Here is a 10,951-nt window from a genome sequence, read left to right as displayed (position 1 = left end):
GTAAAGTATTTAAAATATAGATTCACTAGGGCAGCTTACCAATTCACATATAAGTTTAAAAATTAGTGTTGCCCTGATAATGTGAGCTTTTCTAACCTGTGTATTACCTTTGGTTCAAGGTCAAGTGGGTGTAGCTAAGCCTCAAAGAAGAAATTTCCATAAAATTATGGGAAACTGAAAATAGTGGTTTATACTAGAACCCTGGAGAAACCTAAATTATGGCTTTTAACTTCTTCTGGAAAGGGGGGAAATATTTCTTATTAGAAGAAAGTGTGTTTTATTCCTAAAAAAATTGATGCATGAGTTTATATACTTAAATGGGCTTATTATTTATTTTTTTGTTACGAAATGAGAATGCTTATTTTTAGGAGTGTTTGTTGAGTCTCTAAATATTGGGGGTTTTCTATGTTTCTATTATTGATTGTTTAAGTCCATTGTGATCTGAAAGCATACTTTGTATGATTTCTGTTTTTTAAATTTGTCAAGTTGTGTTTTATGACCCAGAATGTGGTCTGCCTTGATGAATGTTCCATGTGAGCTTGAGAAGGATGTGTATTCTGCTGTCTTTGGGTTAGGTATTCTTTAAATGTCAATTAAATCCAGTTGATTGACAGTGCTGTTCAGTTCAATTATATCCTTACAGATTTTCTAGCTGATTCATCTGTCAGTTACTGATGGAGGAGTATTGAAATCTCCAACTATAATTATGGGTTTGTGGATTTCTCTTAATCAGTCAGTCAGTTTTTGCCTCATGTATTTTGATGCTCTGTTGTTAGGTACATACATATTAATGATTGTTATGTCTTTTAGGGGAATTGACCCCTTTACAGTTAAGTAATGCCCCTCTTTTGGAGCTTCCCAGGTGCTGCAGTGGTAAAGAATCTGCTTGCCAACACAGGAGATGCAAGAGATGTAGGTTCAATCCCTGGGTTAGTCCTGGAAAAGGAAATGGCAATCCACTCCAATATTTTTGCCTGGGAAATTCCATGGACAGAGAAGCCTGACAGGCTATAGTCCAGGAGTTTGCAAAGAGCTGGACACAACTAAGCGCGCAAGCACACACACACACACACACACACACACACACACATACAATGCCCCTCTTTTTCTTTGATAAATTTCCTTGCTCTGAGGTCTGCTTTGTTTGACACTAATATAGCTACAAAGGAAACAGTGACAGATTTTATTTTCTTGGGCTCCAAAATCACTGCAGATGGTAACTGCAGCCATGAAATTAAAAGACACTTGCTCCTTGGAAGAAAAGCTATGACCAACCAAGACAGCATATTAAAAAGCAGAGACACTACTTTGCCTTCAAAGGTCCATCTAGTCAAAGCTATGGTTTTTCCAGTAGTCATGTATGGATGTGAGAGTTGGACCATAAAGAAAGCTGAATGCCAAAGAATTGATGCTTTTGAACTGTGGTGTTGGAGAAGACTCTTGAGAGTCCCTTGGACTGCAAGGAGATCAAACTATAGTCCATCCTAAAGGAAGTCAGTCCTGAATATTCGTTGGAAGGACTAATGCTGAAGCTGAAACTCCAATACTTTGGCCACCTGATGTGGAGAACTGACTCATTGGAAAAGACCCTGATGTTGGGAAGGATTGAAGGCAGGAGAAGGGGATGACAGAGGATGGATGGCATCACCGACTCTATGGACATGAGTTTGAGCAAGGTCGGGAGTTGGTGATGGACAGGGAGGCCTGGTGGGCTGCAGTCCATGGGGTCGCAAAGAGTCAGACACAACTGAGTGACTGAACTGAACTAAACTGAATATAGCTACTCCAGCTTTCTTTTGATTAGTGTTCCAATTGTGTATCTTCTCTTCCCTTCACTTTGAATCTATGTCTTTATATTTAAAGTGGGTTTCATATAGACAAAATCTAGTTGGGCCTTATGTTTTCTTGCTCCATTCTAACATTCTCTTTCAGTTGATGTATTTAGTTCACTGGCATTTAAAGTGATTATTGATATAGATTAGTAATGAGCATATTTTAAGTATTTTAATTGTCTGTTTATTTGCGTGAGTATGTGGTCCACTTTTATTTCCTGCACTCTTTGGGTTTAATTGAGCATTTATATGATTCCGTTTATCTCTTCTCATGGTGTGTCAATTGTGCTTCCTTAAAAAATTTACTTTTAGTGGTTGCTGTAGAGTTTGCTGTATACATTTATAACTAATAGAGTACACTTTCAGATAACACTATATTACTTCATGGGTAGTGCAGATACCTTATAAGACAGTATGCTCAGTTTCCCCACCCTGTCCCTTTCTATACTGCTGTTGTTAATTTCACTTATCCATAAGCTACACCAAATACATTGTTGCTATTAGTATTTTGAACAAACTATTGTACGTTAGATTAATTAAGATTAAGAGAACTAAAACATTTTATTTTACCTTCACATATTCCTTTCTTTTGGGGCTTCCCTGGTGGCTCAGTGATAAAGAATCCACCTGCCAATGCAGGAGACGCGAATTCAGTCCCTGGGTTGGGAAGATCCCGTGGAGGAGGAAATGGTAACTCACTCCAGTATTCTTCCTGGGATAATCCCATGGACAGAGGAGCCTGGCAGGCGCCCATCCATGTGGTCACAGAGAATCAGACACGACTTAAAAACTAAATAACAACAAATTCCTTTCTTTGTTCCTGGCCTATATAATTTTCTTTTCTGTGAATAATTTCTTGTAACATTTCTTGCAAGATAGGTCTACTGGTGACAAATTCCCTCCATTTTTACTTGATTGAGAAAATCATAATTTTGCAAAGTGCAGATTTTTAGTTTGGCGGATTGGTTTTTTTCTTTCAAAACTCTAAATGTTTCATCTCACTCTCTCACTTGCATGGTTTTAAAGGAAAGTTTGATAAAACACTTATTCTTGATTCTCTTTGTGTAAGTTGGTCTTCCTCCCATCTGGCTCCCTTCAAATTTTTCTTTGTCTTTGCTTTTTTGCAGTTCGGATATAACACGCTGTTATGAATTGAATTATGTGGTTCCTCCCACCCCTCAGTAAAGCTATATTGAAGTCCTGATTCCCAGCACCTCAGAATGTGATCTTGTTTGGAAATAAGATCATTGCAGATATAATTAGTTATTATATTAGTTAAGTTATGATGAGATCGTATTGGAGCAGGGTGAGGCCCTAATCCAATATAACTGGTGTTCTTATAAGAAGCTAATTATGTGAAGGCACCGAGATGCACAGGTACCATGCCATGTGATAATAAAGGTGAATGTTGGAGTTATCCAGTTGTAGGCCACAGAATGCCGAAGATTGCCAAGAAACCACCAGAAACGAGGAAGAGATAAGGAAAGTTTTCTCTATAGGTTTCAGAGAGAGCATAGCCCTGCTGACACCTTCATTTCAGACTTCTAGCCCCTAGAACTGTGAGACAATAAATTTCTGTTGTTTTAAGCCACTCAGTTTATGGTGGTTTTGTTATGGCTGTACTGTGCTGGGCTTAGTTGCTCAGTCATGTCCGACTTTCTACGACCCCACAGACTGTAGCCCGCCAGGCTCCTCTGTCCATGGCGTTTCTCCAGGCAAGAACACTGGAGTGGGTTGCCATGCCCTCCTCCAGGGGATCTTCCCAACCCAGGGATCGAACCCAGGTCTCCCGTATCGCAGGTGGATTCTTTACCATCTGAGCTCACCAGGGAAGCCCTTTGCTATGGCAGCCCTTGAAAATTTAACACATATGTGTAGGTGTAGATTTTTTAATATTTTTCCTCCTTCATGGTCATGGAGCTTCCTGGATCTATGGCTTAGTGCCTGTCATTAATTTTGGAAAATCCTCAGGCATTATTACTTCCTGGAGAATCCCATGGACAGAGGAGCCTGACAGGCTACAATCCATAGGGTCACAAAGAGTTGGACACAACTGAGTGACTGAGCTCACACACACACAGAGTCTCTAGCAATTATATAGTTATCCTTTCAGTAGGAACACTTGAAGCTTACGGTACTCTTGTAGCAGCTTCTGTTCCTGGTAAACTGTGATTCTGTGTATCGTGTGTGTTTCTAGTTTCTGGGGGCAGCAGTTTACCAATTCTCTGATGGATCTAAGAAGAGTTCTAGTGTTTTAGTTTATTTATGAGCATTTTTCCTGTTGTAAAGATGGAAGTGATGACTTCCAAGCTCTTTATACGTTGGACTAGAAACCAGAAGTCAGAAGTGTTTATTTTTGAAAATTAAAGAAACAATGAGAAGAATAAAATCACCCATAATTTCATCACTGTGAGATTAAAAAGTTAGAATAATGTTAAATATCTTTCCAATTATTTTTCTACCTATATAATTGTTTTATAAACATTCAGAGAAGACACAGAATACTATAATTACCTGTATACCCATGTTAATTATTTGTTCCATTGTTTTCTGGTTGATGGCTCTTTTGACCCTTCTCAGTTCTTTACCCTCACTCCATAAAGATAATCACCATCCTGATTTTTTATCTGTATTTTTGCTGATACTCTCTTTGTTACTTCTTTATAAAATAGGTATATTTTTAAACATTACCTGAGCAGAATCATATTGTACTTAATCTTCAACAAGTTGCTATTCTCAATCTATCTTTTTCTTTAACGATTTATTCATATGGAAACGTATACATCTGGTTCATTTATTTTAACTATTTCTGATCCTTGTACTATGTGACCTTACCTAACTTACTGATCCCTTTTTCCATTAATGCACATCTAGATTGCTTCCAGTTTTTTGGGCAATGCTGCCATGACCATTCTTTTGTTTTTAGAGAATCATACTATATTTGTGAACTGCAAATAACAAAACAAAACAGAGGCCCAAGGAGGCTAAAGTCCAAGCTATAATTAACACACAAAGTGTATGGTGAAAGCAGTTAGAATCTACAAAAATGTGACAAGTAAGCCAGATGTTTAAAAAAACAGAGCCTGTCCAAAGAACATCCAGCTCTTATCCTGTAGGTTTCTGAGGAGCCTGTTCCATAAGGTGAATTCCCCTCCTGCTGATAAGAAGCAGCTTGCCAACACCCATATATTTCTTACTGGGCGAGTCTACTTGGCAATACTGATTACCCGAGAGCTCCCTGTTACATTCATTGGTCTGAAAACAACTCATAACCCAACTGTTCTTCCAAGTCCTTTACCAGTTTTTCAAGCTTTCTATCAAAGGAAAGTTGGAATGTATTGCTTCTTGTCGTCAACAGGCATTTCAAAAAGAGGGTAATTAACCAAAATCAAGAGTTCTTTGGTCAGGTTAGTAACAGGCTTCCCCTTTGTTCTAAATCCCTTCATAATCCCTTCTTTCCCAATTTTTCCAGTGTGGCCTGGATTTTACAAACCACCTGTTTCCTCGCCTGCCAGATGGAGTCCTGGCCCCCAATTTCAACTGAATCCAGTTCCAGAAGTTCCTTGGTTAGCATCTCTTCCAGAAGCCAGTATGCTTTGTCTGTCTTTTCTCCTACGAACTCTTCTACTTCTTGCTCAAGATACTGGACCTTCTCCAGCACATGTATGGTTTTTTTCACGCCTGGGGGAGTCCCTTCATCTGAAGATAAACACTCTTCAGCAGGATGATTACCCTGGTCTTGAGTGCTGGGATGTTTGTGAGTGGCATTACCGTACAGATGAGGCTCAGCACTATACTGGACCTGGGAATACAAAAGCTCTGAACTGTCATCGTTCACTTATCCCAAGGACTCATACTGATGGACACTGCAAGGAAAGTTGTGCCAGCTCATGCCTTGATCTGCTTGGCTGTAGGCATAGGAGGAGTCCTTAGGCTGTGGGGGTGGCGGTGAAGGAGGTGGCTGAGAAGAGCCACTGCTAGGCCACGATGAAGTGCTTTCTTCGTTCCTGTAGAGACTCCCCAGTGATGCCGAGGGTGCAGCTGAAGGTCAGGGGTACCAGGTTCCCATTTCATAAGCACCTGGAGGAGCCCATGAGTCCTTCTGGGGTCATACGGTTGGTCCTGGTTGTGGAACACTTATCAGGTTGTGGTATTAATCCCCATAAGGGTAATGGGGTACACTCATTCCAGTGTTCTGTGAAGCAGGATATCCTGGAACCTGCCCCCTAAGAGGGGGTGCTTCAGTCTGGCAGTCCTGCTGGGGGTACATCCAACAGGAGACTGGCATTGGGCTGTTGCCAGGTGAAGGGTAAGTGCTTGGAACCTCTGTGGAGTAATTGGTCTGAGCATACCCAGGTGTGTAATAGGGCCCAGGGTATGAGGCAGTATTTCTCCCCGGGCCAGTGGGGGATGGTGGGCCATATCCCCCATTTGTATAAGAATTCAAACTCTAGAATTCAAACCGGAAATTTGCATTTCCGGTACTTGGGTGAGGAGCCCGAGGTCGGGCAGCAGAATTCCAATAGAATTGTAACTAGGATATGGTGGCTGCTCCTGGTGGCCTCTGCCTGCATGACCTGGTTCTGACGCGCCTCCAGATGCCTAGTAGCCATCGCCTCCTCCTCCTTCCCCCTGGCCAGGTGGTCTCCGCTGGGCCGCCCCCGCGCCCCGCCAGGAAATGGGAGGCTGGGGAGGCTCGGGGCGCCAGGGGGTAGATGGGCGGAGGCGGGTGCACAGGCACATCTCCACACCCAGGCCCGTAGTAGCGGCCATAAGACAGGCCGTCACCGGGGTGGTAGCCCGAGCGCCTCACGGCCGACATGGGCTCTGCCGCCCCAGGCGCTTCCTGCCCCGCCCCCCACGGCAGGCCTGCCATGACCATTCTTACATGGATTTATATGTGCACATGTGAGTTTCACATGAGAGGCTGTGTATATTGGATGAAAGAGCGTAGGCTTCAAAGGCAGTGCTGCTTCTATTTAAATTTCCACGTTAACGCTTACCAGTAGTGTAACCATAGGCAACTTAGATGTTGAATCCGTATTATTCAGGACCCAGAATATCAAGGTGAGGATGTAATAGTTAATTGAATAGGTATTGAGGAGCCACTGGAGGCTTTGAGGAGGACGTGATAAGATCAGATTGACGTTAGAATTTATTTGGAAATAGTGTAAACCATGAATTGACCTAGGAAGTTGAGAGATTGGAAAGTCAGCCCATTCTATTAATACCAGCATTTCTGGATCGGTTGCCCAAGTTTTCAAACCATGAATTATTTCAAATCAGATGGAATTTTGAAGGAAACATTCTAAGTAAAATAAGAATCTTTGTTTACCATTTATTTTCAACCTGATAGTGATCCTTTTTTTCCCCTTAACTTATCTTCCCCACTTTTCTTTTCTGGCTTCCCAGTTTCTGGATCCCATAATGCATATTCATTCTCATTTAAGATTCTCTCTTTTATTTCTTCTCTCTCCAAAGTAAAAGCTGAAATCACTCACAGCAAGAGGATTATACTTGATCATCTCCCCAAATAAATCTTACTTTTGAAACTTCATTCTTTTATAGCTAAGTAACTTTGGGTTGGCCAAAAAGTTCATTGGGGAACAGCTTATGGAAACCTGAATGAACTTTTTGGTCAACCCAATACATACAGATGGTAGTGAACAATTAAATAGTACAGAAAAATTTACAATGAAAAGCAACCATCTCTAGGCCTTGCTTGTCACACCTTCAGGGCCATTTTCCAGGTGCAACCTCTTTAACCTTTTTTAGTTCTTTGGGTGTTTATCTTAGTAAGTCTGAATAATATGCTTATGCATCTGTTCTTGCTTTATCAACTTTAAATTATGTCTATTTACAACTTTCTATGAAAATATAAATTTTATTCAATAATATTAACCCTAATTCCCCATCTCTTACTTCTGTTTTTTATTAATTATGCAAACTGTACGATTTCCTATTGATTGCTATTATAACTTTGAATAATATACATAAAACTCCACTTTCTCCATATATTCCCCATGTTATTATTATTGTTTTTATTGTTTGCTTTTGCAGCTTTAAATAAGGCACCTTAATCTCTATGTAATGCCCTATCAAGTTTTAACTGTCATTTTTCTACTTTCTATATTGTGAGATGAATATATCCCCCCTTTTTTCTGTTTTTTTCTTCCACTTCTCATCTATCATCAGCTTTTCCTTTATTTTACATTGTCAAGGCTGCTAAAGCTTTCATTCCAATTTGTAGTCCTATTTAAGGATTTCATGCTTCATGTAAAGATTGTAAAAGGTAAATAGCAAAAACTTAATCATGGTGATGAAAACGTTATTAACTCTTCCATCAACTAGTATTTACAAAAGTAAATTGTAAATTCATGGACTGAATGCCATCAGTCTTGGATCCTTTAAAGAGAAATGTTCCTTGGAGCAAGGTAAACTCTAGTCTCATTTCTTACAGTTCATCAGTTGTGTCAAACATATAATAATTTTTTTCTGTTTCCTATTAGCTTGACTAAAATGTAAAAACATAGTGGAGGAACCTAGACCCTATTACACAGAGTGAAGTAAGTCAGAAAGAGAGAAACAAATATCATACATTAATGCATATATATGGAATCTAGAAAGATGGTACTGATGAAGCTATTTGCAGGGCAGGAATAGACTATAGAGACAGGCATAACAGACTTGTGGACACAGTGGGGAAAGGAGAGTTCAGTTCAGTTCAGTCGCTCAGTCATGTCTGACTCTTTGTGACTCCATGGACTGCAGCATGCCAGGCCTCACTGTCTATCACCAACTCCCGGAGTTTACTCAAACTCATGTCCATAGAGTTGGTGATGCCATCCAACCATCTCAATTCTGTTGTCCCCTTCTCCTCCCTCCTTCAATCTTTCCCGGCATCAGGGTCTTTTCAAATGAGTCAGTTCTTCGCATCAGGTAGCCAAAGTATTGGAGTTTCAGCTTCAGCATCAGTCCTTCCAATGAATATTCAGGACTGATTTCCTTTAGGATGGACTGGTTTGATCTCCTTGCAGTCCAAGGGACTCTCAAGAGTCTTCTCCAACACCACAGTTCAAAAGCATCAACTCTTCAGTGCTCAGCTTTCTTTATAATCCAACTGTCACATCCACACATGATTACAGGAAAAACCATAGCTTTGACTAGACGGACTTTTGGTGGCAAAGTAATGTCTCTGCTTTTTAATATACTATCTCGGTTGGTCATAACTTTTCTTCCAAGGAGCAAGTGTCTTTTAATTTCATGGCTGCAATCACCATCTGCAGTGATTTTGGAGCCCAAAAAAATAAAGTCTATCACTGTTTCCCCATCCATTTGCCATGAAATGATGGGACCAGGTGCCATGATCTTAGTTTTATGAATGTTGAGTTTTAAGCCAACTTTTTCACTCTCCTCTTTCACTTTCATCAAGAGGCTCTTTAGTTCTTCTTCACTTTCTGCCTTAAGGGTGGTGTCATCTGAATATCTGAGGTTATTGATATTTCTCCCAGCATTCTTGATTCCAGCTTGTGCTTCATCCAGCCCAGCATTTCTCATGGTGTACTCTGCATATAAATTAAATAAGCAGGGTGACAATATACAGCCTTGACGTACTCCTTTCCTGATTTGGAACCAGTCTGCTGCTCCATGTCCAGTTCTAATTGTCACTTCTTGACCTGCAGACAGATTTCTCAAGAGGCAGGTGGGGTGGTCTGGTATTCCCATCTCTTGAAGAATTTTCCACAGTTTGTTGTGATCCACACAGTCAAAGGCTTTGGCATAGTCAATAAAGCAGAAGTATATGCTTTTCTGGAACTCTTGCTTTTTCTAGGATCCAGCGGATGTTGGCAATTTGATTTCTGGTTCCTCTCCCTTTTCCAAATCTAGCTTATACATCTGGAAGTTCTTGGTTCATGTACTGTTGAAGCCTGCCTTGGAGAATTTTGAGCATTGCTTTGCTAGCGTGTGAGATGAGTACAATTGTGCAGTAGTTTGAACATTCTTTGGCATTGCCCTTTTGTGGGGATTGGAATGAAAACTGACCTTTTCCAGTCCTGTGGCCACTGCTGAGTTTTCCAGATTTGCTGGCATATTGAGTGCAGCACTTTCACAGCATCATCTTTCAGGATTTGAAAGAGCTCAGCTGGAATTCCATCCAACTTGCTTTGTTTGTAGTGATACTTCCTAAGGCCCACTTGACTTCACACTCCAGGATGTCTGGCTCTAGGTGACTGATCACACCATCGTGATTATCTGGGTCATGAAGATCTTTTTTGTATAGTTGTTCTGTGTATTCTTGCCACCTCTTCTTAATATCTTCTGCTTCTGTTAGGTCCATACCATTTCTGTCCTTTATTGAGCCCATCTTTGCATGAAATGTTCCCTTGGTATCTCTAATTTTCTTGAAGAGATCTCTAGTCTTTCCCATTCTGTTGTTTTCCTCTATTTCTTTGCATTGATCACTGAGGAAGGCTTTCGTATCTCTCCTTGCTATTCTTTGGAACTCTGCATTCAAATGGGTCTGTTTTCCTTTTCTCCTTTGCCTTTCGCTTCTCTTCTATTCACAACTATTTGGAAGGAGAGGGAGAGATGAATTGAGACAGTAGTATGGAAACATATGCATTACCGTATGTGAAATAGAGCCAGTGGGAAGTTGTTGTATAACACAGGGAGTTCAACCTCATGCTGTGTGACAACCTAGAGGGGTGCAGAGGTATGGAGGGAGCTTCAAGAAGGAGGGGACATATGTATACCTATGGGTGATTCATGTTGATATATGGCAGAAACTAGCACAATATTGTAAAGCAGTTATATTCCATTTAATTTAAATTAATTAAAAAAATAACCTGACAGTGTCAAGAATGTGGAGCAACTAGAATTCTCAGATACTGCTGGTCAGAGTGTTCATTGGTATAGGTACTTGGGAAAATAGTTTAACATTGTCTATTAAAACTGAACATATGTGCACTCTATGATCCAACTCCTCCACGCTCACATATATGCTCCAGAGAATTATGAGTCTAAGAATATCCATCACAGCACCATTTATAATAACCAAATCTGGAAGTGGCTGAGCTTTCCTGGTAGCTCAGACAGTAAAGAATCTGCCTGCAATGTAA

At 40.5% G+C, this 10,951-nt stretch overlaps 1 pseudogene; it reads right to left on the bottom strand.

The window, feature by feature from the left end:
• Positions 1-5,274: 5,274 nt before the first annotated feature.
• LOC122434314 lies at positions 5,275-6,654 on the bottom strand (annotated as a pseudogene).
• Between the last annotated feature and the right edge of the window lie 4,297 nt (positions 6,655-10,951).

The sequence above is a fragment of the Cervus canadensis genome, chromosome X (assembly GCF_019320065.1).
Source record: "Cervus canadensis isolate Bull #8, Minnesota chromosome X, ASM1932006v1, whole genome shotgun sequence".
NCBI lineage: Eukaryota > Metazoa > Chordata > Mammalia > Artiodactyla > Cervidae > Cervus > Cervus canadensis.
The sequence above is the reverse complement of the archived record's forward strand: the minus strand, read 5'-3'. Positions and strand labels throughout refer to the sequence as shown.